Source organism: Callithrix jacchus, chromosome 5 (genome assembly GCF_049354715.1).
Source record: "Callithrix jacchus isolate 240 chromosome 5, calJac240_pri, whole genome shotgun sequence".
NCBI classification, from domain to species: Eukaryota; Metazoa; Chordata; class Mammalia; order Primates; family Cebidae; genus Callithrix; species Callithrix jacchus.
In genome coordinates, this window is record NC_133506.1 from 31,340,941 (window position 1) to 31,360,984 (window position 20,044).

The 20,044-nt window shown below is 45.6% G+C and overlaps 1 protein-coding gene across 7 annotated transcripts in view; it reads left to right on the forward strand.

Annotated features, from left to right (window-relative positions):
• SYNDIG1 (synapse differentiation inducing 1) overlaps window positions 1–20,044 on the forward strand; it is a 193,798-nt gene that overhangs the window by 31,890 nt on the left and 141,864 nt on the right. For 2 of the 7 annotated variants that reach the window (XM_054255293.2, XM_078371521.1), the window contains exon 2: window positions 6,311–6,464. The exons of the other annotated variants lie outside the window; for them this stretch is intronic. The gene's annotated coding sequence lies outside the window, so the exon portion shown is untranslated. The remainder of the gene's footprint in view (window positions 1–6,310; window positions 6,465–20,044) is intronic. 7 annotated transcript variants of the gene reach the window in all.

Genomic DNA, 20,044 nt, shown 5'->3' on the forward strand with positions numbered 1-20,044 from the left:
AGAGCTGGGAATGCATTGCTTCTGCAGGGTACTTACCGCACAGGGCGGACAGATAGCAATATAACAAGATCGGCTAACCAGCTAACCAAAGACACAGGTGGTCCTAAAAAGGGGGAGGGAAAAGATTAGGCAAAGTGAGATTACACCAAGAGGCAGGTGAGTACCCCACATGTATTTTGGTGTCTGGAGCTGGCTGTGCACTCAGCAGCAGTGCTGAGAGGGAGACACAATCAGCAGCGTGACTCATAGTGTCCACGCGGTAAAAATAGACCAGGGGCTCAGGAGAAGCTCGTCTGCTTCTGCTCTGATAAGGGATGCAGAGTTCTCATAGAAGCAGTGAGCGTCATCCCCCAAAACGCCCCACTGGGAACGCCTCCCCAGCCCCCCAGCACTGCAGTCCCCCGACCCTGTGCTAGCTTTCCATGGCTCTTATCTGCGGCACTCACTTACTGAGCTCATGACTTGCCTGTCACGCTTAGGTCAAGTGTGAGCTTCCCAAGCACACAGGCTTCCTCTGGCTGCTTCCCTTACGCCCCCCACCAGCACAGAGAGCACGCCTCCTGCAGGGTGGGTGCTCAGGCCTGACCTGTTGAGTGACTGGATGGCGGACGTTGCATGAGGGTTGCTGCTTACAAAGCAGATCCGTGGGGTCCAGGGGGAGCAGTTTCATGCTCTGTGGACGTTCTTGTGTGGCTCTCTGATGGCTTGTTTTACTGCAGTGTGATTGTGGCATAGGTAGCCCAGGGAGCAACCAAGACCCACATAATGAAGAGAGCCCATGCCTAGCAGAAAGCCATGGATAGAAAACAGTGAAAGGCGGGACAGAGACACAAGGAAGGAAACCCAAGCCCGACTGCGCTCCCTCAGTGCTCTCTGGATGCCACCCTCACCCTGGCTGTAGGTCTCCATTGTGGCTCAGAGGCTGCCTGGGGCTGAGACCTGGGGCTGTGTCATCCCTGTGGTGGAGCATGGATGTTCCTAGTTTTCAGTTTTCTTCAGAATGAATCTGGATCCAAACTTTAAAATCCGTAGCTCATGAAAAACAGCTTTTACTTCGAAGAAGGCCAGTGACATGGGAACACAGAGTTTGGGGACATCAGAGCTGAGGCGGAGAACTAGACAGGGTTGGGATATGCTGGCCCTCATGAGCTACGCTAAGGCCTTTGGTCTGTAACCCTGGAGCTGTGTCACTGAAGAATTCCTGCAGGGCTGTCACAGGACCAATTTCCCTTCTGAGATACCCCGTGACAGCTTCACTAGCCCAGTAAGGATGTGGGGAAGAACTAGGAGATGGTTGAATTGGCCTGGGTGAGAGGATGGCAGCTTGGTCTAGGTGGCGAGGGAGAAGTAGGGCTTGTTGATGCTTTGATTTTCATGGAGGAGGTGGTGGTGGATAGATGCCAGGTGTGGGGCAAGGCCAGGTGGGCAGCGGCAGGGCTGTTCACAGACATGGTGGGTGCAGAGCCAGCAGAGGGTCTGTGGGTGCTGAGCTTGCTGGCCGAGTGGTTATTGGCATAGGGCGGGTAGTTGACACTACGGGCTACCAGGAGATGAGTTGGAAAAGGCTGGACAGAGGACCTGGCAAAGAGCCAATGGGAAGACCTGGTTGGGGAGCAGGAAAACCAGCCAAGGACGCAGCAGGGGGAGCCCTGGGGAAATTATCTCACGGAGATGGAAGCTGCCCAGCGGTCATGTTTGTCTGAGGTGGGACCTGGTAGGGAGAGGTGGCCATTCTCTGGGCTCACTGACGTTTAAGACCCCCTCAGGTCTTAACCTCAGAGGTACCTCAGAGGTACCAGGATGGCAGGAATCAGAGGTACGAGGATGGCAGGGAAGAGGGCGAGTCAGAATAGCTCCTCCATATCTAATCCCAGATCTGCCCCCCTTACTCAACCCCGCAGCTACATTGGGGTGGAGTTTAGGAATCCACACGGATTGTTCACTTCTGGAGCTTGTGTAAACGTACTGCAACAGTTTTAATAAAACTGAAATTGGGGAGCAGACTGGGCCCTCATTCTTGGCAATCTTAGGTGACCTCCACGCATGTCTATTGTTTCCATGTTTACTCCACTCGCCTGGGTCAGGTGTTTCTGCTGTCTGGATGCCTCTAGTGTTCTCCTTAGGAGACCCAGTCCTGGACATCAGGACGCGGTGGGGCTAGGACTTATTTTAGAAGGTCAGAAATTCGCATATAGAAAGTGAGATGCTAGACTTTCCCCTTGCAGCACTTGAAGCGAAGTTTCAAAGAGTCCTGAAGATAATGACATGTCATCAAGAGTTGCGGGATTTTCGGTTGTCTCATTCTCCCTCTTCTGCCAAATTCTGTGAATTGGTGGTAGCTACATGCAGTTGAGAACAGCACTGCCAAGGGGAAATTGTTTCTTTGTAACTGGTCCAGACAGAGGTACCAGGATGGCAGGAATCAAAGAGGGGCCGTGGCAGATGCTGACCCTGCAGTGCAGACCCCCAGGGTACCACTTGGCTTCCAGCAGCTCTCAGCGCTGGCCTCAGTTTACCCTAAGTGTCTTTATTAGGCACCACCAGGTCTGGTTCATAAATAACCTCAGGGAGGAGTTTCCGGGTAGGTGAATGCAGCTGCAGCTGGGAGCGCACCCACGGTCCAGGTAAAGGTCTGTCTGTCCAGCATTTACATCCTTAGCAAGTTATGAGACAGGGGCACGTGGAATGAGATGAGGTGAACCCTCTATGTAAGCATGCCACGTGCCAGGCGGCAGCACACCCACACACCCAAAAAAGGAAAGCCTGACTGTGATGCCACATCCGAGTTGTCAGGAAACCATGCCAGGTTCAGGAGAAAGAAATTCCCTCAAGCTCCAAAAAGAGGGGGAGCATGGCCACTGTCCCCCTAGTGCCACCAGAGCTGAGGGTGACCGGTGCTCTGGGGTATTGGCACCATTATTTTTTTCTTTTAAAACTGAAGCAATAAAATCTCAAACTCTGAAGTTTACGTCCTATTAAGGTGCACCAGAAAAAGCTCCTTCTCTGGAAGCCCCAGCCTGGCCCTGCTGCTGGGGTCGATCTGTGGCCTGGTGGGCCTAATCCGGGATGGGCCACATCTAAAATAAAAGGTCCTGTGTGTTCCCTCCAGTTTATTTCAAATCTGCTGATGCCCTGGTGTCCAGGGCAGTGGCTCTTCCAGGACCTGGCAGGCCGTCCCACATCTGTTCCCAAAGTCAGGCATACCTGAGCCCTGGGGGGCCCCGGCAGCATGTGAGGGGCAGGTCTGTGTCACTCACACAGGCAGAGAAGCTGGGCAGTGGACAAGGAAGCCTGGGAGCTCATTTGGTCAGCAGGGGATTCTAGAATAAAGGAAGGATTTGGCAAGAGGGTCCGGGTATCTCCGATGGGCTCCCCAAAAGCCCCCGAGACAAGGATTTGGGTGCATGCAGCTTGCATGGGAAGTGATGCCAGAGAGCACTGGATTTGCCAGAAGTGGAGTGGGACATGGGCATGCAGGGGGGCCGGCCAAGGCACAATTCATCCTGCTGGTGACCTGGGAAGGTAGAACAGGACCCCTTCTGAGTTACTGGTGGTCCATCCTCCCTGTCTGTCCGTCAAGGCTGAGACTGCTTCTGGACACTGACCCCCAGCCTTCGAAACCTGTGGCCTGCTGGAGTGTGCTGCCTGCTGCCCAGGGGATGCCGCCAGGGCTGGCCCAGGGATGAGAGCTGAGACACAGAGCGGGGGAACCAGGAACGCCTGAGCCTTTCTGATTCATCATCTACATTCCCGAATGGCTCCTGAAGGATGAACAAATGAGACTGGGTACCAGCTTATTCCTGACTGCTAAGAGGCAGGGCTTTTCTGGAAGGAGCTGTGATGAGCTCAGCATAAGGCCCCTCCTTGGTTGGAAGCCCTGTTCCTAGCCCATCTCTCTGCAGCTCCAGGAACCCAGCCCTTGCCACACTGATTGCTGCATGCCCGGAGCTGGGGGTGTGGCCTGCAGAAGAGGCTCTTGCCTGCAGCTGCTCAGCAGAAGGGTAGCAACTTCCTCCTTTGGCTGCTGAAGGCCTGTGGGCACGGGGGAGCCTTCCCTGCTAGAGACGAGAAAGTGGGCAGCAGCAGGTGTGAGCTAGGCCGAGGCTCCTCTTCCATTCAACCAGAAGAGAAGCAGCAGCAGGGGCCTCCACTGGCCATCTGTTTCCTCCTGTCCAGGACATGCTAATGGGCACTGTTTGCCCAGAATCCGTGTGTCCCTCCCAGGGAGCTCATCTCTGAGAAGGGCTGGTGGGACAGCCAGGAGGTGCGCTATTCCACATCAGGCACCCTGCGCAGAGAAGCTGCCTTCCTTCAGGGAAGCACCCCCAGTGGGTACAACAGTGACCCTCAGAGTAGCCTGGGGCCCAGGAGGACCACTGCAGGCCAAACTGCCAAGAAGTGTTCTAGATCTCCTCAGGTTCCTAACATGGTCTTAAAAGCATAAACCAGCAAAAAAAAAAAAAAAAAAGTGGGAAGGTCAAGAGATTACACAAAAATGTTAACCATGAGCTAAGTGAAAATGAAAATTAAGGAGGATAATTTTTCTTTTTTGAGACAGAATCTCACTCTGAGTAGACCAGACTGGTGTGCTTTGGCACAACCTGTGCTCAGTGCAACCTCTGCCTCCCAGGTTCAAGCGATTCCCCTGCCTCAGCCTCCCAAGTAGCTGAGATTACAGGCATGTACCACCAAACCTGGCTAATTCTTGTATTTTTAGTAGAGATGGGGTTTCACCATTTTGGCTAGGCTGGTCTCAAACTCCTGACCTCAAGTGATCTGCCTGCCTCGGCCTCCCAAAGTGCTGGGATTACAGGCATGAGCCACCATGCCCTGCCCAGAAGGATAATATTTAAATATCAGATAATTTCAAAGCCTCAATGAAGAAAAAGATAGGTGAAATAAGAGATTTTACCATAAATGGTTAAATGAACAAACAAAAAAATCCTAGAACCGACAAAATTAAGAGGAAAGCCCAGAAGTTGAAGATCAAATTTTAAAGTAAAAATAAAAACCAAACGAGCAGGCAAAAGTTAAAACAAGGCCAGAAGCTGGAAAAGCAATAAATGCAGTTCTTCAAACTGATAAAAACCATGAGTGTGTACTAGCTCCCATTCCACTCCCCTGCAGGTGCAGGCTGGGGTCACAGGAGCACCAAAGGAAAGGGGAATAAACAGGTGGAAGCAGGAGGCTGAAGATCAAATTGAGGGTGTTACTACCAGGTCAACAAGAAGCAGAAACCCAGTTGCCCAGATGCCAGGTCCCACAACCCAACACATTCATGGTGATTTAAAAAAGTACTGTGGAGTCAAGAGACCGTCAAACATGTGAAGGATGCCACAGGCCTTGGGCATAAACCATTCTGGCATGAGCATCGGGTTTACTGTTTGTGTACAACTCACACCTTACGGTGAGTTTACAACCTGATGGGCTGTGGGCATGTTTCATGTAGCCCCTTGAGGGATTTAGTGTACACACGTGTGTGTGTGTGTGTGTGTGTGTGTGTGTGTGTGTGTGTGTGTGTGTTTCAATTATTTGTTATTATAAAATAATTCTGGAGCTCCAGTTTCTCTGAACTTTCTTTTCTCTGTCTACTGGCTTTCATTTTATTTCTATTGTTAGATGTTTCTGTTAAATTTTTAGTATGCATTGCTTGATGTGCAAATTCTAGAGTTGACACTGCCCATCCTTCTTCCTAACAGCACAAGGAGATTAGAATCCCCTTGTTTTCTGATGTTGCTGTTCCATATTTCAGTTCTTTCCAACTTTTGTTCCAGCAGAATTAACCATCATGAATGTTGTTAGTTTTGCTGCTGTTTTTAATAGTCAGTGCTCTTTAAATATCACTCGTGATCTTCACTCACTTTTCACCTCATCTTTTCTTTTTCTGATCAGTTTTCTTTTTTCTGGAGAAGATGCTTTAGTAGCCTTAATGAAGGGCTATTAGTGCTTCATTCAGTCTTTGTCCGAAGGCCTTATGTTCTCATTTGTGAATGATAGTTTGAATAGGTATAGAATTCTAGGATGAAGAATTTGTCTCTCACAAGTGCTGAGATTACTTTTGATTTCCTTATGGCTTCTAATATAGTTTGGATGTGTGTCCCCAGTCCAAATCTCATGTTGGATTGTAATCCCCAGTGTTGGACGTAGGGCCTTGTGGGAGGTGATGGGATCATCGGGGTGGTTTCTTCGTGAATGGTTGAGCACCAGCCCCTTGGTTCTGCCCTCACCATAATGAGTGAGTTTTCATGAAATCTGGTGTTAAAAAGGTATATGCCACCTCCCCGCTCACTCTTGTTCCTGCTTTGGCCAGGTGACCTGCCTGCTCCTCTTTTCCTTCCACCATGATTGGAAGCTTCCTGAGGCCTCACCAGAAGCTGAGTAGATGCCAGCACCATGCTTCCTGTACAGCCTGCAAAACCATGAGCCAAATATACCACTCTTCTTTGTAAACTACCTAGTCTCAGGTATTTCTTTATAGCGATGCTAGAATGGCCTAATAAACTTTCTGTTGCTGTTATTGAGAAATCTAATATGGGTTTGCTTTTTTCCTGTAGGAATTTGAAATTATTTTCTCTGGGCTGGGTGCAGTGGCTCATGACTATAATTCCAGCACTTTGGGAGGCAAGGCAGGGGGATCACCAGAGGTCAGGAGTTTGACAACAGCCTGGCCAACACAGTGAAACCCCATCTCTATTATTTAAAAAATGCAAAATTTAGTTGGGCATGGTGGCAGGCATCTGTAATCCCGGCTGCTTGGGAGGCAGAGGCAGGAGAATTGCTTGAACCGAGGAGGCAGAGGTTGTAGTGAGCCTAGATCATGACATTATACTCTAGTCTGGGAGACAGGAGCAAAACTCAATCTTAAAAAAAAAGAAATCATCTTTTTTTCTGGTTGAGATCATATTTTTGTCTTTGGTATTGTATAGGTACTATATTTAGTGTGGGATAGCTTTAATTTACCTTGTATTATATATGTCTGAATCTGCAAATTCACATCTTGTGTCAGTTCTGAGACATTCTCAAATATCTTCAGGTGTTGCCTCTTCCCCATTCTTTATGTGCTCTCAGTCTGGAATTCCCGGTCTATTCATCTGGATTTTTATTAGTAGATTGAGAAACATTCTCATTTTTATCTTCCTACCTTTTAATATGGCTTTCATTGTTTCCACGTTATGCTGAATTCTAGGTAGTACCATCAGTTCCGTACTCCAGCTCAGTTATGCTGAATTCTAGGCAGTGCCATCAGTTCCGTATTCCAGCTCAGTTATGCTGAATTCTAGGTAGTACCATCAGTTCCGTATTCCAGCTCAGGTCCCTCATCAGATATTTCAAGTTTGCTTATTAACTCATCCATCATGTCTTAAATTCAGTATTTATTTTTGTTTCAGGAAATTTCAATTTGTCTTGTCTCTTTTGATAATTTTTTTCCCCGTGTGGATGTGGTGCCTCTTTGTGTGCTAGAATATCTTAAAAGAGACTCACTTTATCACTTGAACTTCTTGGAAGGCTGCTGTCTCTGCTGACTGAGGCTCAGGGCAGACTGTGTCTTGGTACATTTTATAATCTTGAATTTTGACTTTTCTCTGTGGCACTTTAATTGAAAACTGTCGTTACACATTTCCTGAAGTGAGGATGCGGTGCGGGTACCCCTCGGAATCAGTGACATCTCACCACTTTTTATGTTAGTTCCTCAGTGTAGGGGTTTCCTAGCTGCACAAATGCTAACACCCCCAAACCTTGAATCCACATGGTGCTGTGTTTTCAGCATAAAACTTTGCCAGCGTCAAACCCCGTGTTTTCCCTCACTGAACTGATGGGCAGAGTGATTCTGGATTCAGAGTTTTCACTGGATACATTAGTCTCTGAACTTCCCATCTTTGTATGGTGGTCTGTTTTCCACTCCCTCCTCGAGGAGACCCAGGCCTTGTTTCCTCTGCCCTGGGCACTGAACACATGCCACGTTGCCAGGACTGGCCTGTCTCCCCAAGATGCAGCAGCGGCAGCTTGGCCTTAAAGCTTCAGGTACAACCTTCCTCCTTAATTCCAGCTCCTGAAGATTTTCCTTGCTTTCCTATGACCTCACTTGTGCCTTTGAAAAGAAACTGGTATATTATGCAGAGTACTTACATGCTCTGTTGCAGAAAGTGTTTGGAGTGAGGCTGGCACCATGCTGATAACCAGTTTCTGCTGAGAAATTTGAAGATCTGGCAATACAACATCTGTCTTTCAGCAGGACTGAAATTGGGTGGAAACTTGGGTGGTGGGGAGGGGGAATGCGCTCTCTGTTCAGTCTCTCATTTATCACCTGTAACATTATTTTGACTCCTGGGTAGGCATTTATGATTCAGCATAATATATTCCACCTTTTACCCTTTTCCACAAAATGCATCCATGACAGCAGCCAGTTCATATCCCAGTTCTGTACCACATACCTTTGCTGTTGATATAGGACAACAGTAGCCATGGGGCTCCATGGACCTTTAGAAAATCTGCATTATTTTTTAGGACGGTGAGGCTCACTTCCATTGAAGCCCACTAGCCAAAGACCAATAGAAGCACACTTACAGTCAGAGGAAATGGGTTGAATTCAGCTGCTACAGCAAAAAAAGGGACTACATGGCATCTTGGGAGCATCTTCAGTAGGAGGAGAACGTTCTTCCAGGATGGAGGCCTGTGCTAAGTGATATTCTCAGGAGCAAGCAGGGGAGGGACTGGCTCTGCACTGGTACTCAGGAGCTGTATCGACACCTAGCAATGGGGCATCTCTGCAGTCTCTCTACAGGCAGTGGAGGAGCCCTCAGGGCTGGGCCTGCCACTGTGAGAAAGGGCAGGGCTCAGAAGCAGGGATCCAGGGCAGCTTTGCAGCTGCAGAAACAGGTTGTGGGCCCTGTCCTCGTCCTGTTGGCAACACTGTGTCACCAGCAGGGTTAAATTGCACTTTCTGTCCGGGGGTTCAGCTAACCTTTCAGAAACGTATATTTTGTTTCTGAATCAAGAGAAATTCCTTGTTTCAAAACAAAGCTCACTTGTTGTGATGCTCTGGGCAGAAGGTGCTGGGAGCAGCTGCCTAGGTGGCCCTGCCCCTGTCCCAGCCTCCGGCTTTCTGCTGGTTCTGGTTCACAAAGGCTCTAAGGCTGACACAGAAGACTGTTCTTCATGTTCACTACTGGAGCACACCTCCCAGCTCCGTGTTTTCACCTGTGAAGCACGGTCTTCAGAACACAAAGGAATTCACCAGGAGAAACCAGTTTCTGTCTGTTGGCTTTCTGGGGATAACAACAAGGTCCATGACCACCTGTCCTCCGGCAACCACAGACACGCCCTGGGAAGCAGGCTTGCCCAGCAGGGTCCCTGCACTGAGAACACTTCCAATTTGGGTTTCTTGACCTTGCTGGGTCTGCACAGCCCATTACTCGCTGGCAGAGAATAATTCAAGAGAAAATGGCCCCAGGAATAAACTTGAGATATTAACATGAGAATGCTGCACTGAAATGTGACTCATTTTCTCATCAGTCAGCACACTGATGAACTAATTTCAGCTGCTGATACTTTTTATGTTTCCCAGACTGAGCTGTTGCTCTGTTTCTCATGCACAGGTCCAGGAGGCAGTGTGCGAGTTTATGATGTTAATTAATTAGAGGATGGACCACGATGCCGCCCATGAGATCGTGCAGTCATTTCTGAGCCTTTGTAATGAAGGAACTGTGTTCCATGTTGAAGCACTTGGTTATAGGAAAAATGCGACAAGCAGTCACTTTTTGTTTTTATGCTTTTGGTTTATTTCAGTAAATGTGAGGTGCAGTAAAAACCATGCACAGGAAAAAGCAAGTCACTCCCCCATTTTGTTTCTGTGGGTTCTCAAGATCTCATGTTGCACCCTAACGATTTTTACATGGATCGTTTATGATGTGAATGATGGGCTGGCCCTGTTGCCACATCTGGGTTCATTTCTGTGAACTTGGGAAGGTCAGAAGCATAGTATTCTTCAAGTTGCTTCTTTAACCCTCTTTTAAGAAATGGATCCTGGCAACAGCCAATCCACATCCCAGTTCTGTATCATGTGTCTTACTATCCACACAGAGAATGGCAGCCATGCAGCTCCTCTGATTTTTTTGGTAAATTTGTATTATTCATGCAACTCTGGGTCTACTGAAAACACTCAGTCCACAGAGTGTCTCTTTTTCTTTCTCCCTCCTTCTCCTTCTACGCCTCTCTCTCTCCCTTAGACAGACACACGCACGCACGCGCGCGCGCGCACACACACACACACACACACACACCCCGCCGCCGCCACCACCATCACAAAACGCACGGAATGTCATCACTGCAGGTTAAACTCATTTAGTAACTAACCCACGCTAAGGAATTTTCTGAGTAGTGTTGCAGTCTGTGGTTCTCTCTCTGAGTTTGTTTTCTATTTAATATTGCATTTCTCCAATTCTAAGATGCACATTCCTTTCTTTTCACATGTTACTGTTTTGAAATTCTGAAACACTGATGCATCTCACAGTGGCTTCTGACCCGTGATGGAGTCCTACGAGGCTTTTCCCTGAGCACGCTTTTATATATATGAGTAAACCTAAATGAATACTGACTGCGTTTAAAAAAAACACTAACAAAGTATTGTAGTGCTTATATATGTTTAATATATAATTGTATATGTTTTGATAGCTTACATAATACCATATGCATATTATATACAATTTAAAATAGAGCCAACAATAGTACCACAGCACTACATTGGCAGATTGTAAGCAGAATTAACTTATTTAAGATTCTTATACTTTCCAGAAAGTGAAGAACTAACTTACATAAATTTCAGTAAATTCAGGCCGGGCACGGTGGCTCACACTTTAATCCCAACACTTTGGGAGGTTGAGGCAGGCAGATCGCTTGAACTCAAGAGTTTGGGTCAGTCTGGGCAACATTGCAAAATCCCATCTCCACTAAGAATACAAAACTTAGCCTGTAATCCCAGCTGCTCAGGAGGCTGAGGCAGGAGAATCACTTGAACCAGGGAGGCAGAGGTTGCAGTGAGCCGAGGTCATGCCATTGCACTCCAGCCTGGGTGATGAGAGAAACTCTGTCTCAAAAAAAAAAAAAAAAAAATTAAAGGTACTACATGGCTTGTACACCAACATCATTACTTCTTTTTTTTTTTTCTTTTGAGAAAAGTGCTGTTTTATTGTAGTAAATACATATAACATAAAATACATCATTTTATTCCTTTTTAAATGTACAGTTCAGTGGCATTAAATCCATGCACCTTGCTGTGTGCCATTCCCACCGCCCATCTGCAGAACTTACCATTGTCCTAAGCCGAGAGCTTGTCCCTATTAAGAAGTACCTGCCCAGTCCCTCCCTCCCGCAGCCCCTGCAGCTGTGTTCTTTGAGAATGTGACTGCTCTAGGTACCTTGTCTAAGTGGAATCCTGCAGTATTTGACCTTGTGTGACTGGCTTATTTCACTTAGCATGTTGCCCTCCAGGTTCATCCACACTGTAGCACTGATGAAGATTCCCTTTATCTTGAAGGCTGATAGTCCAGCGTAGCACATGTTGTGTATTCATTCGTCTGTCAATGGGCGTTTTCATTGTTTTCACCTTCTGACTTCTGCATCATGATGCATCACACTTCGGTGTGCTTTCCATCCTGGAGAGTGTGCACTCAGCAGTGCAATGGCTGCTGTGTGGTAACTCAGTGTGAACTCTTTAAGGAGCCACCATCTCGTCTTCCACAGTGGCCGTTCCATTTGACGTTTCCACTGGCAATGCACGGGGTTCCGGTTTCTCCACAGTGACAGGGATTTTAAAGGGTTATTTTCATATGGTTATTCTGGCTAGGATAATAAAGGCATATTTTAAAATTAAGTAGCACCCCAAAATAATAATGAAAGTTACCAACCTTCTCCCGTGGCCCCTAACACACCACTTCATATGCCCAGACACTCCCCAGAGGCAGCTCCTGCCCACCTTCCTCTTCTGACTGTTATGGCCGTACCCTGATGCCTGTGTTCATCCTGTTCTATCTTTTTCTTTTTAGAGATGGGGTCTTGCTCTGTTTTCCAGGCTAGAGTGCAGTGGCATGATCGTAGCTCACTTTAGCCTCAAACCCCTGTGCTCAAGTGATCCTCCCACATCAGCCTCAGCTTCCTGCCTCAGACTCCCACCTGCAGCCAGGACTACAGGTGCACATTCCTGGCCAGTTTTTAAATTTCTCTGTAGAGATGGGGTCTCATTATAACTGCTAGCCTCAAGTGATCCTCCCACTTCTGCCATAAAGGTGCTGGGATTATAGGCATGAGCCCCTGTACCTGGACCCGTCCAGTTATTCCTTGATCCATTAGCTTTAAATTCTAGCAATGGACTCCTTGCTTGGAAAGGGAGGAGATTTGCCCACTTGAGGTTAGGATTTAGTTCACTCCTCACCTTTTCCCCCAACTTCTTAGGGCTCTATCAAGTTGAGTCCTTCCCTTGGTTACTGTTGTACCCATCTCCTCGCTCTGGGGATGAGGCTGCTGTGGTTGGCATGCTTACCCACACTGCTTCTCTCTTTCCTATCGGCCTTCTCTGTTAGTCCATTTTGTGTTTCATTAAGAGGCTAGGGGATTTGTAGAGAAAAGTAGCTTGTCTAGCTCATGGTTCTGTAGGCTGTACAAGATGGTGCCAGCCTCCACTTGGCTTCTGGGGAAGCTTCAGGAAGGTTTTAATCATGGCAGAAGGGGAAGTGGGAGCCAACATGTCACACAGTGACAGTGAGCAAGAGCGCAAAAGTCAGGGTTTTTTAAACAAGCAGCTCTTATGTGAACTAACAGCAAGAATTCACTCATTGCCACAAGGGTGGCACTAAGCGCCTCCCTTCGTAAGGAATTCACCCCCATGACCCACACACCTCCTGTTAGGCCCTGCCTTCAACACAGGTGATCACATTTCAATCCGAGATGTGGAGGGGACGCACATCCAAACTGTGTCACTTCCCTACTGAGGTTGGCTGTGTCTTCACTTTTACATGAGATGAGTGAGTGCAGCCGACTGGCCATGAGTCAGACCCTAACGTCAGGCTTCCTGGCTGTGAAATCCAGCTCTGCAGCTTATAGGTGAAAGACCTTAAATGGGTTGCTTCAGTTATGGATGACTCAGTTTCCACATCTGCGAAAGGGAAGATGGGAAGTATACACATTTAATGGGGTTGTTATAAAAATTAAACAGGACACTCCTTATTAAAAGTTTAGCACGATGCTTGGGATTTAGGAGATGCTGAACTCTTGGCCAAAATGATGATGGTGACCGCAGCAGCAGTGATGACATGTTGGTCACAATGAGGCCCCTTGAATTCTGGTTTTCAGTTGTGTTGGGTTTGTATATAGAGTCTAAATGTGAAATTACTAAACCTTTATTGCCATGATTCTGCAAGCATTAACCCGAGTTTTGGTGGGAAGGTAACATTGCCTCTGTATTCCGCTCCTGAATCGTAACCCCCATGCCAGATGAAGGAAGCGAGAGCCTCCAGGTCAAATGGACTCTGTCTTCTCAAACTCCACAGCTGTGTAAAATGACGGGAAATTTCGTTTTGCTTCATGTTTGGACCCATGGAGCTCTTGTACACCTTTTCCGGCTGTATGTGTTTTTTTGGAGTTTCTAAAGGACATTCTTTTCACATCGCTGAAGGCAACCTGCGCCTCCCTCACCACATCCGTCTTAACGTCCAGATGTGCATGCACGCCGTGGTTCTTGCTCACAAAGATGGTCTTTGTGAAGCCCACGGTGTTTATTACAAGTGGGACAGATTGCTGCTGGCCAGCTGCCATGCAGAGATGGCTTTTCATTTTGAAGCTATTCATGGCTTTCCCTTATCCTCTGTTATTCACATCCGTGCTTTTCACTGCCACTTGTTTCTGGAATCACTCTTTAAGGTACTTATGCAGACGGGCTGCATGTGAGATCAGTTTTCTGATTCCTGGAAGTATTTATTGTCATCCAGCTTTCGTTTCCTTTTTCTTTGTTTTTACTGATCCTTGAAGGAGTGCGTGGTGGAGTACTTATTTTAAAGGTTCTTCTCTTAACTTCGTAGGTGTTGGCCCATTGCCTGTTTGTGTGTGTGGCTCTGCTGAAAGCTCCCCTGCCAGCCCTTGTGCCCTTGTGCCCGTGTGCCCTTGTGCCCGTGTGCCGTGTCCTCTTGGCCACCTGTGAGCTCCAAACAAATTCCTGGCGTAGCTTCTGCCCAAACTCTTCTTCTTGACTTTGATTAGATTCCTCATTAAACTGTTACATTTTAAAATTATCCATCTTCTTAAGGATGATTTTTTCCATTTTCACTTCCATTAAGATTCCTTTTGCTCTTTCACTAACATTTTGCCAGGGTCTTGGAGAGGGGGGAAGAGTGACGTGCGCACAACCCTTTTCACCCAGAGACAGGCTCCCTGGCCCTGTCTTCACATAGCCTCACCAGAGAGTTGTCTTTTCAGGGAGGAGGCTTGGCCTTGTGGATCCGCTGTGTGGTATCTTTGCTTTCTCTTTCACTAGCTTCTGCTCTTACCTTTATTACCCCCTGTCGTGTATTCTTTGCCTTTATTATTATTATTTTGGTGAATTTATTAATTTAGATAGGGGCTCGTTAATTTTTAACCTTTTAAAAACAATAGATGCATTTAAGGCTACTATTTCCCTCTAAGTATTGCTTCTCCTGCATCCCTAGGTTTCAGTAATGTAGTTTTTCAATAGTTCTATTCTAATTAATTTTATATTTTGTTATGATTCTTTTTTGGTCAAATGGTTATTAAGAAAGCATTTCTTTTTCTTCATTTCTAAATGAATGTGGTTTTTATCAATTGTATCAACTTTTTTTTGTTGTTGAGATGGAGTCTTGCTCTGTCACCCAGGCTGGAGTACAGTGGCACAATCGCGGCTCACCTTAACCTCCACCTCCTGGGCTCAAGCAATTCTCCTGCCTCAGCCTCCCGAGTAGCTGGGATTATATGTTCATGCCTCCATGCCTGGCTAATTTTTGTATTTTTAGTAGAGACGGGGTTTCACCTTATTGTTCAGGCTGATCTTGAACTCCTGACCTCATGATCCACCCAGCTACACTTCCCAAAGTGCTGGGATTACAGGTGTGAGCCACCGCACCTGGCTAACCCTATCAGCTTTTAAATGAATTGTGTTGTGGCTGAAGAAAGTGATCTGTAAGATACTAATTATTTGAAATTGTTTATACATACTTCATGGCATAATACTTGATTTTAAAATTTTTGAAAGGAAGAAAGAGGGAAGAATGGAGAGAAAGCAAGAGAGACAGAGAACTAGAGAGAGAGAACATGTACGCCTAGAAGATTTTGTCTTTTCTGTTGGATGCCAAGTTTTACACGTGAACTTTTAAATCAAATTTATTATACAAATATGCTGTTTTTTAAATTTTGGCCCATTTATTTCTCAGCATAATTGAGAGCATACTTTACAGTCTCCTGTTGTGATGGTGAAGATATTACATTATCCCCATAATTCCATAAATTTTACTTTATATAATGTGATATAAATTGATTATGTACATGGAAGTTGAGGATTGTTGTATGTGGTTGGTTGGGCCTCTCTCTGTGTGACTATGTTACTATGTACATAGAAATTGGGAATTGTTGTGTAGGTGAGTTGGGCCTCTCTCTGTGTGACTGTGTTACTGTGTACATAGAAGTTGGGAATTGTCGTGTAGGTGAGTTGGGCCTCTCTCTGTGTGACTGTGTTACTGTGTACATAGAAGTTGGGAATTGTCGTGTAGGTGAGTTGGGCCTCTCTCTGTGTGACTGTGTTACTATGTACATAGAAGTTGGGAATTGTCGTGTAGGTGAGTTGGGCCTCTCTCTGTGTGACTGTGTTACTATGTACATAGAAATTGGGAATTGTCGTGTAGGTGAGTTGGGCCTCTCTCTGTGTGACTGTGTTACTATGTACATAGAAGGTGGGAATTGTCGTGTAGGTGAGTTGGGCCTCTCTCTGTGTGACTGTGTTACTATGTACATAGAAATTGGGAATTGTCGTGTAGGTGAGTTGGGCCTCTCTCTGTGTTACTGTGTTACTATGTACATAGAAGGTGGGAATTGTCATGTAGGTGAGTTGGGCCTCTCTCTGTGTTACTGTGTTACTATGTACATAGAAGGTGGGAATTGTCATGTAGGTGAGTTGGGCCTCTCTCTGTGTTACTGTGTTACTATGTACATAGAAGGTGGGAATTGTCATGTAGGTGAGTTGGGCCTCTCTCTGTGTGACTGTGTTACTATATAACAGCACTTTCTGCTCCTTAATGTCTCCTTTGTTTTGTATTCGTTACACGGCGCCAGATTTCTTATTTGTTTTCTAGGATTTTCCCTGTTTATGTGTTTTCCATCCTTTTACTGTTAGTGCTTCCATGTCCATATGCTTTAAGTCTATCTCTTATAAATAATGTATGTCTGGATATTATTTCGAATCCAAACTAACAATTTATTTTAATGCACAATTTACATTAATTTGTACCTATAGTTAATGCTGATGTGTTTGGATTCGCCATTATCCTCGTTTTCTATTTGGAATTTGGTCTGCTTTTTTCTTATGTTTCATGTTTTTATTAACCTGTATTCATTTGATTCAGGTTTTACTGTTTTTTTCAGTCTTACTCATGGACTTCTCTCCCCTGGCTTAGAATGATTGGAAATATTTCCATTCATTTGTTAGTTATCCTTGACATTTGCCTGTGTCTATTTAGATCTAAAACTGAACGTGTTAACACACTTCTGGAACATTAAGAGGATTTTAGAATCACTCAGCCCCCTGATTTACATGCTATTGTTTTCCCGTGTTTAGAGTTTTAAAAATAAACCTGATGATTTACATTATATGTATATACATTATATACATAGGCAGTGTTTGTTGGGGTTTATAAATATGTTGTGGGTTTGTGCGTACAAGTCTCTGCATCTCAGGCTATCACCCAGCATTATTTTTCTTCTTCCTAAAGTGTATCCTTTAGAATTCCTTTTAGTTTAAGTCTCTAAATAGTTTTTTTCTTTATATGTAAATGGATTTTTCGCTTGGCTCTTGAAAGATAATTTCATTATGTCCAGTACAAAGTTGAGAGTTACTATCTCTCCATATATTGAAGATATTAGTCCTTGTTTCTTTGGCTGCCATTGTTGCTTCATATGTGTCTTGTCATTCTGGTTTTTGTTGCTCTGTAGATCGTTCCGTTTTCCTCTGACTGTTTTTAAGACCTTTCCACTCCATATTCAGCAGTTTCGCTGTAATGTGTCAATGTGGTATTTCCTGATCAGTGAACGCGTTTCTCATCAGAGCTGAACGTTTCATAGGGAGCGTCCTTTCAAGGGGGCTTCTCCTCTCCCAGGCGTTCTTTCTCCGTTTCTGAGGCTCCCAACAGAGGAGGTGGATTCTTCTCCTTCCACCTGCCAGACTCTTGCTACATTTCCGCTGCTACCTTTTTTTCTATTAGTGAGGCATTTGGGGTATTTTCTCAGATCTGTCTTCTGTATTACATTTTTTCTCAACTGTGTCTATTCTGCTGTTAGATTACAATTCTTTTGTTGTGTCTTTTACTTCAGAAATATAATTTTTTGCTTTTTGAAATTCACACTTCTCATTTTTTCTGTTTACTTCTAGTAGTCATTGTCACTTGCTCCTTCTTATGTTTACTTATACAAGTATTCCATGAGCAATTTTTCTATAATTTATTCTTACCATGAAAAAAATATCTAAAGTCCTTGATGGTCCAGAGATTTTCTTTCTTTCTCTGCAGATTCTCAGTCATGGTGACATGAAGTTTTTGTGGATGACGATCTTTGTCAGCTCATTGTTTGACTTTATTCTGTGGTTAAATTTGGGGGTGGGGGACACTTTTTCTTAGAGACATTTGTTTCCATTTCTGCCTGTAGTGAGGCGTCCCGACTGACTTGGCTGTGTATTGCAGTCCACGGAATAGGGGTGCTCAGGCTGTGGTCCCTGCATCAACTGCCATCTCCTGTGAGCTTCTTAGAAATGGAAACTTGGGCATCCCTTTCCACATTGAGTAAGGAACTCTGCAGCCTGGCAATCTGGGGTTTAACATGCCCTTCAGGTGATTCAAATGCGTGCTTAAATCTGAGACCATGTTCTTAAAGAGCCTTAGCTCAGAATAAAGTTCAGGCTCAGCTTCTCTATCTTTTCTTTGTACAAGGCTCTATAACTTACTGCCACTGTTACTGTTGGCTCCTAAATCAATGCAGCTCTGCCCCTTCAGGTGACCTTCTATGGAAGAGTCGTGATACTCAGTGATTTTCCTTCACTGTAAGTAGTGTCTCAACGTGTGTTCTAATCCTCAGTCTAATTTTGCAACAAGAGATTCTCTCAGAGCATCTAGTCAATTTTAATGCCAGAAATAACAGTCTGTCCATTGACTTTTAATTTCACTGATGTATTTTTATTTCTAAAAGTCCTCAATCTTTCATTTGTAAAGTATCTTAAGTATGGCTATTGTATAATTTTCGGAAAGTGTTAACACCTGCATTTACTATGGACCGGATTTGTGGTATTTCTGCTCACCCTTGCTAAATGTGGCTTATTTCTCCCTGTGTTTAGTGCTTGCCTTAGTTCACTTCTGCTCTTATGAGAAAATACCAGTGTAATTTATCAACAACAGAAATTTATTTCACACAGTTCTGAAGGCCGATAAGTCCAGCATCCAAGTGCTGGCAGATTCCGTGTCTGATAAGGACTCACTCTCCTTCTAAGATAGCACCTTACTGCTCTGTTGCTGTGTCCTCTGAGGGCATGAACACTGTGTGCTCACATGGCAGAAGGGCAAGAAGGGGCTAACTCTCCCCCTCAAACCCTTTCACACAGGCACTAATCCTATGTATGGTGAGGGCGTAAGCACCTCCCAGGGCTGCACCACTTGATGGCATCACCTCAGGAATTTACTTCCCACATATTAATGGCAGAGGATCCCATGCATCCAAACCATTAGCAGTGACCACTTCCCCCCTTAAATCCCAAGCCTGAGTTGCTTTCTGAGACTTTGTGGGCATTTTCTAGGCCTGTCTTTAACATATATTATCCTAGAGGACATTTGCATTTGCCTCTGCCAAGAATCACAGTGGTGGATTCCCATCCCCAAACACTACAAGCTAAGTGTTCAACTGTGTTTTTCAAGGCACATTAAGAGTGTGAAATCTCAACGAGAGTGTGAGTGCAGGCTTGTGGTTAGAAATTCTCAGAGATGAGGCCCCTCTGGCCCTCCTCCAAAAAAAAAAAGAAAAAAAGCAGTTTTACCCAAAATAATTTTAGAGATGAGAATGCTTTCAAGGCTTTCTCTTTCTATCCTTCAGTGGGTGGGGAGGAAGACTTCTTGGCTAAGTCTGTGTCCACATTCACAATCTTGTCACTTAAACCCTGGGTCACATGGGAGCCTCTGCATCTCTAAACTGTGGACTGGTGTGTGTGGGAGGGTGTCACTGGCATTGATGGTAATGACGACAATGGTATTGGTGGCATTAGTTGTACCAACAGTGATGTTATTTTTAGTAGTGGTGGTGGTGGTGATATAATGGTGGTTGTGGGTCTGATTTCTGGTAGTGATGATGGTGCTGGTGGTGGTGCTGGTGGTGGTGGTGATATAATGGTGGTTGTGGGTCTGATTCTGGTAGTGATGATGGTGCTGGTGGTGGTGCTGGTGGTGGTGGTGATATAATGGTGGTTGTGGGTCTGATTCTGGTAGTGATGATGGTGCTGGTGGTGGTGCTGGTGGTGGTGGTGATATAATGGTGGTTGTGGGTCTGATTCTGGTAGTGATGATGGTGCTGGTGGTGGTGGTGATATAATGGTGGTTGTGGGTCTGATTTCTGGTAGTGATGATGGTGCTGGTGGTGGTGCTGGTGGTGGTGGTGATATAATGGTGGTTGTGGGTCTGATTCTGGTAGTGATGATGGTGCTGGTGGTGGTGCTGGTGGTGGTGGTGATATAATGGTGGTTGTGGGTCTGATTCTGGTAGTGATGATGGTGCTGGTGGTGGTGCTGGTGGTGGTGGTGATA